A 6,193-nucleotide genomic window follows, 5' to 3' on the forward strand; every position below is an offset into this window, starting at 1 on the left:
GGTTAAGGTTTATAATGTTTATATTCTATGCTGTTGTATTTATTTTATAAATGAGCATAAGGAGATTTTTGTGATGCAAAGTAGGAAATATTTTTTTTCAGCAAACTTCCAATTGATGATATAGTGATAAAAGAGTCAAATTCTTTGCAAATATTCAATGTTTGGCTCAATAATTGCTTATTCAAGCTGTTTCAATAATATAAATAAGTCATGATTGCATTAAGATTTAAAACATATAAATAAATGAGCCAAACTCAGTCATATTTGGCTCATCAACACGTGAGTAAGTGAACTCAATTTAAAAATTGAAGTTTTCCTTTAAAATGAATTTTTTTTTTTGTTGCATATATGCTCAAATTTTAACTCCTGGATTGCCTCTTTAAGTGACTTCTTTATAAACTTAATTTAAATTGAAGTTTATATATATACACAAACACGCATGCATACACGTGCACAAGCGCACACACACACATACACATACATACATTCATACATACACATATACATATAAAACTACTTTTGATGTTATATATTCTTCAAAGTGACAATTTTTATTTTGAAAAAAACTTCCTTTTAAAACACAATATTTTATATTTTAATTCTCGTAATCCTTGAGAAGATGAAACAATGGGCCATATGAGTTAAGTCTCCTCTCTTGTGATGAGCAAGCACCTTTTCCTTGTTTGTAATTATTGAAAATTAAACTTGACTGGAGTCGTCGGCAGTCGCGCCAACTAGCCGCTTCTGTTGACATTTGAGATCGGCGGCCACAAACTCTTCACCAACTTCAGCCCACCATTGTTGATTATAATCTTCACCTATCGTCCATCCTTTGCTATAAATAGATGTGTGTGTGTGTGTGTGTAATGTAAGATGTAGTGTACAGAGGGTGAATAACTAGTGAGAGATTTTGTATTGAGATTTTCCTCTGTAATTTATTTCTAGTTTATTATTGAAATTAATTGTTTTGCAATTAAGTGCAACTCTCATTGAGTTTCAATCACAACCAGTGATTGAGTGAGTTCCCTCCACCCATCAGTGGTATCAAAGTATTAGGTTTGTCGAAATTCGCCAAATAGAGGCGAATAAAGAGAAATTCAAATTTTCTCCCAAATTTGTAGTTGCTAAAAATCCAAAATTGAGTATACCATTGTGAAATTCACGTTGAGATGAGTTTAGTGGTGAAAACCGTGCTTCAAATAGAATCCGGGAGCCTCTATACGTGCTCACATGCGCTGACAGACGAAACGGCGTCCTCCACATGCGCTGCACGCTCTAGCGAAGACACTGACCGCCAACGTCATGCTCCTCACGTGCCCACACGTGTCTTCTTTGCCTGGCTGGTGAGATCCGACCCGGACACCTAATCTACAACCCAGCCCAACAACCAGCAACCCAAAACCGACCTCGCGAGCACGACTTGACCCAGCTAACCGACTTGCATTTAGTCGCCTACACATGGCATGCGCAAAATCTACCACGTGTCCTAACGGTAATCTGATGTCATTACACTCCATTAAGTCAAACCATTAAAAAAAAAAAAAAGGTCCAAAACTTATTTTGGCTGGTTCAGTGTGTTTTGAACTGGTTTTTTGCAACCCAAAACCAGTTCCTAAAGTTTTTCGACCTTCTGAACACATTGCTAGCATTAGATTTGCCAAACTCTATTCTCCTCACTCTATTTTTTGATATATTAAGTCTAATGGCTAACGATACTACGCAAGCTATTATTCCAAAGCTGACATGAGGGAACTATGACAATTGGTCTATTCAAATGAGAGCCCTACTAGGTTCTTAGGATGTCATGGACATTGTTGAAGATGGGTATATAGAAGATCCATCAAAAGAAGACGAAACATCTATGTCTGATGCTTAAAAAACGATCTTGCAAGCCAATTGAAAGAAGGATTGTAAGACGAAGTCTATAATCTACCAAGGCCTTGATGAGGCCACATTTGAAATCATCGCCTCCGCTAAGACGTCTGAAGAAGTTTGGGACTCTCTCCATCGAACACACAAACGTGCAAACAAAGTGAAGAAGATTCGTCTTCAAACATTGTGAGGTGATTTCGAATCTTTAAGAATGAAATCTACTGAATCTATTGCTGATTACTATACACGAGTTATGGTAGTACCAAAATAATTGAGAAGAAATGGAAAGATTCTCAACGATGGGAGATTTTGTCAAAAAAATTTGCGATCTTTAGATCCAAAATTTGATCATATAGCGGTAACCATGGAAGAAACAAAAGATTTGGAAACCATGTCAATAGAAGAACTTGTGGGCTCACTCCAAGCCCATGAGCAGAAAGTCAACAGAAGGAGTGAAGATAAAGCACTGGAGCAAGCCCTCCAAACGAAGTTGTTCCTTACTATAGATAGATACGACAAAGAGGGGACATCATAGTGAGGAAGTGGACGAGATCGAGGATCTTGTGGAAGAAATTTTGGAAATTTTAACTCTAGAGAAGGTGGTAGAGGTAGAAGAGGTTCCACTAGAGAAGGACACAATCCATAGAACTATGTCCCACGAGGCAGAGGACAAGGAAGAAGAGGGGGATACAATAACTGTCCGAACGTAGACAAGAGAAACGTTTAGTGCTACAATTGCCACAGGTATAGACACTATAGTAATGAGTGCATAGGTTATCCCATCACGAAGTAAATGAAAATGCTAACTTTGTAGAATAGGAGAAAATCGAAGGAGAATTGTTGATGCTGATGGCACACAGTTCAACCCACAAGGACCAAAATGTTTGGTACCTTGACTCTAGAACCAGCAATCACATAACTAATAAAAAGAACCTATTTAATGAATTTGATGAGAAAGTCCAGGGAGAGATATCATTTGGTGATCTCTCTAAAGTCTCAGTTTGAGGAAGGGGAAATGTTCTAATCAAGAGGAAGGATGGAGATTGTGTTTTTATCTCCAATGTGTACTATGTGCCATCAATGAAGATTAATACACTTATTCTTGAATAGCTTGTGGAGATAGGCTATCGAATTTGTTGGGAATAAAGAACAAATTCCCGAAACCTGTGAGAAACAAAATAGAAGAAAAAAAAATAACGCCAAAGAAAATCAATCACACACACAAGACAATATTTACGTGGTTTGGTAATTTTGCCTACGTCCACGGAGTTGCAGGGATTTCAATATTATCAGGAAGAAAACACAGAGAGTGCGGCGATACAATGCTCTCCCTCTCGCTCTCACGCAGGTACAACCACGCCAACCCTAATCACCCGAAAGCAATCCCTTTTATATGTTGCGCCTAGGGTTCCGTTTCGAATGGGCTCCAAAATTTTTTGGACTAAGCTTTAAGATAGAAATCTCTAATTAAATAGGGGTCGGGTCGTCATCCAAATTAAAACACAACTAGGCTCCACAAAAGCCCAACAGAATTAACCTTAAAGATAAGCAGATGGTGATAATAGATGCTCGAGGTAAGCTCGTTACTCAAGTACAAATGATAAAAAATCAAATGTTTCTACTCGCCATTCAACATGATATGCCAAGGTGTTTGAGTATTATCATCAAAGACTGGCTATGGCATCTTAGGTCCGGACATCTGAACTTTGAAATTTTGAAATAGTTGGGAAACAAGAAGATGGTGAAAGGATTACCCAACATCCACTACCCAAGTGTGATATGTGAAAGTTGTGTTCTGAGCAAGCAGCACAAAAATAGCTTTGGAAAGCAAGCCGACTAGAGATCTCCATGCCGCTCTAGCTAGTATACACAGACGTCTGTGGTCCATTGAGGCCATTTTCAAATGGAAAGAACTGATACTTCCTCACCTTTATTGATGATTATAGTAGGAAGACTTGGGTCTATTTCCTAAAAAGGTAGTTAGAGGTGTTTGACAAGTTCAAAGAGTTCAAAGCCGTTGTGGAGAAACAAAGTGGCTATCGCATCAAGTTACTCTAATTAGATGAAAGAGGAGAGTACAATGATGAAGTTTTCCTAGAATTCCTTAGGCAATAAGAGATTCAAAAATAGTTCACATTGACCTACACTCTCCAGTTGAACGGTGTAGCTGAGAGGAAGAACCACACGATCCTTAACATGGCCAGGAGCATGTTAAAGGATAAGAATGTGTCCAAGAGTTTTTGGGTAAAAGTAGTATCATGTGCAGTTTATCTGCTTAATAGGTGTCCTACGAAGAGTCTTGATACGAAGACGCCACATGAAGCCTAGAGTATTCACAAGCCCAGTGTGAGTCATCTTAGAGCGTTTGGCTCTATAGCATATGCCAAAATCCCAGAGGCAAGTAGGACAAAGTTGGAAGATAAAGGAAAAAAATATATCCTTGTTGGATACGACAACAACACCATGAGATATCGACTATACAATCCCATCAACAAGAAAGTTATTCACAGTAGAGATGTCATTTTTGAAGAAAATGAATCCTATAAGTAAGACTAGGCTGAATCTTCCAAAGATATGAAATTGACGCTTGAAGGAGAAGAACCTACACAGAAAAGAGAAGTGGCGATTGAGTCACAAGTTCCCGAGCTGCAGACACCTCCACATGGTTCACCACAGAGGAATGAAGCTCCATCACTAACTGATCGTGAAATCTTAGACATGAGGCCTAGAGGAGCTCGTAATCTAGCTGATCTGTATGAAACTATAGAACCAATAGAGGAGCATGTTACACTATATTGTCTATTGTTGACCAGCGACCCGATTAGCTTTGAGGAGACTAACAAAGAAGACAAATGGAGAAAAGCAATGGATGAGGAGATTCAATCCATTGAGAAGAACAAGACTTGGGAGTTGACAAATCTCCCGAAGGGCCGCAAAACTATTGGTGTGAAATGGGTCTACAAGACAAAGAAGAACGCTTAAGGAGAAGTTCAGAGATAAAAAGCAAGACTTGTCACCAAGGGCTATAGGCAAAAAGAAGGGATGGATTTTGGAGAAATCTTTGCCCCAGTTGCCCGACTTGAAACTATCAGATTACTAATTTCACTATCAGCACAAAATGGATGGAAGATTGACCAGATGGATGTGAAATTAGCATTTCTAAATGGTTTTATAGAAGAGGAGATCTATATCGATCAACCACTAAGATATGTGAAGAAGGGAGAAGATAAAGTGTACAAGCTGAAGAAAGCACTCTATGACTTGAAGCAAACACCTCATGCGTGGAACAAGAGGATTGATGAATATTTTTAGAAGAATGGATTTGAGAAGTGTCCCTACGAGCATGCACTATACATGAAGATGGAGACATACAGGAGCATATTGATTGCTTGCCTATATGTTGATGATCTAATTTTCACTAGCAATAATCCAGAGATGTTTGTTGCTTTTAAAAAAAGCATGATTAAAGAGTTCGAAATGACGGATATTGGCTATATGACTTATTTCCTTGGTATATAAGTCATGCAAAGCAAGAAGGGAATCTTCATCTCCTAGAGCCACTATGCAAAAGAAATACTGAAGAAGTTTGGGATAAACAAATGCAACCCTATGACAACTCCGGTTGAAATGAGATTGGAGTTGAGAAAGAATGAGCAAGGAAATGTTGACCCCACATATTTCAAGCGTTTGGTTGGAAGTTTGAGGTATTTGGCATGCACCAGACCAGACATGCTCTATGGAGTTGGACTTGTCAACAGGTACATGGAGACTCCCAACCAGTCTCATTTGAATGCAGTGAAAAAGATACTTTGTTATGTCAAGGGTACCATCACTGATGGTGTGTTTTATTCATCAAGAGGTGATTACACACTCATTGACTATTCAGATAGAAATTGGGGAAGAGATCTTTATGAAATAAAAAGCATGACTGGATTCACATTCTTCATTGGAGATACAACGTTTACATGGTCATCAAAGAAGCAACCCATTGTAACATTGTCATTATGTGAAGTTGAGTATGTTGCTGCTAGCTCAATTGTTTGTTAGGGTATATGGGTCAGGAATGTACTGAAGTATCTAAGATCTTTTCAAGATATCCCCACAGAAGTCTACATTGAAAACTGATCAGCAATTTCACTTGCGAGGAATCCAGTTTACCATGAAAGAAGCAAACATATTGATACTCGATATTATTTTATCAAGGAGCATGTTAATAAGAAAGAAGTGGAGTTGATATCTTGTAGAACGTATGATCAGATTGCCGATATTTTCACGAAGCCACTCAGGCATGATATTTTTGTAAAACTGAAGACAATGCTCA

Source organism: Malania oleifera, chromosome 8 (assembly GCF_029873635.1).
Source record: "Malania oleifera isolate guangnan ecotype guangnan chromosome 8, ASM2987363v1, whole genome shotgun sequence".
Lineage (NCBI taxonomy): Eukaryota > Viridiplantae > Streptophyta > Magnoliopsida > Santalales > Ximeniaceae > Malania > Malania oleifera.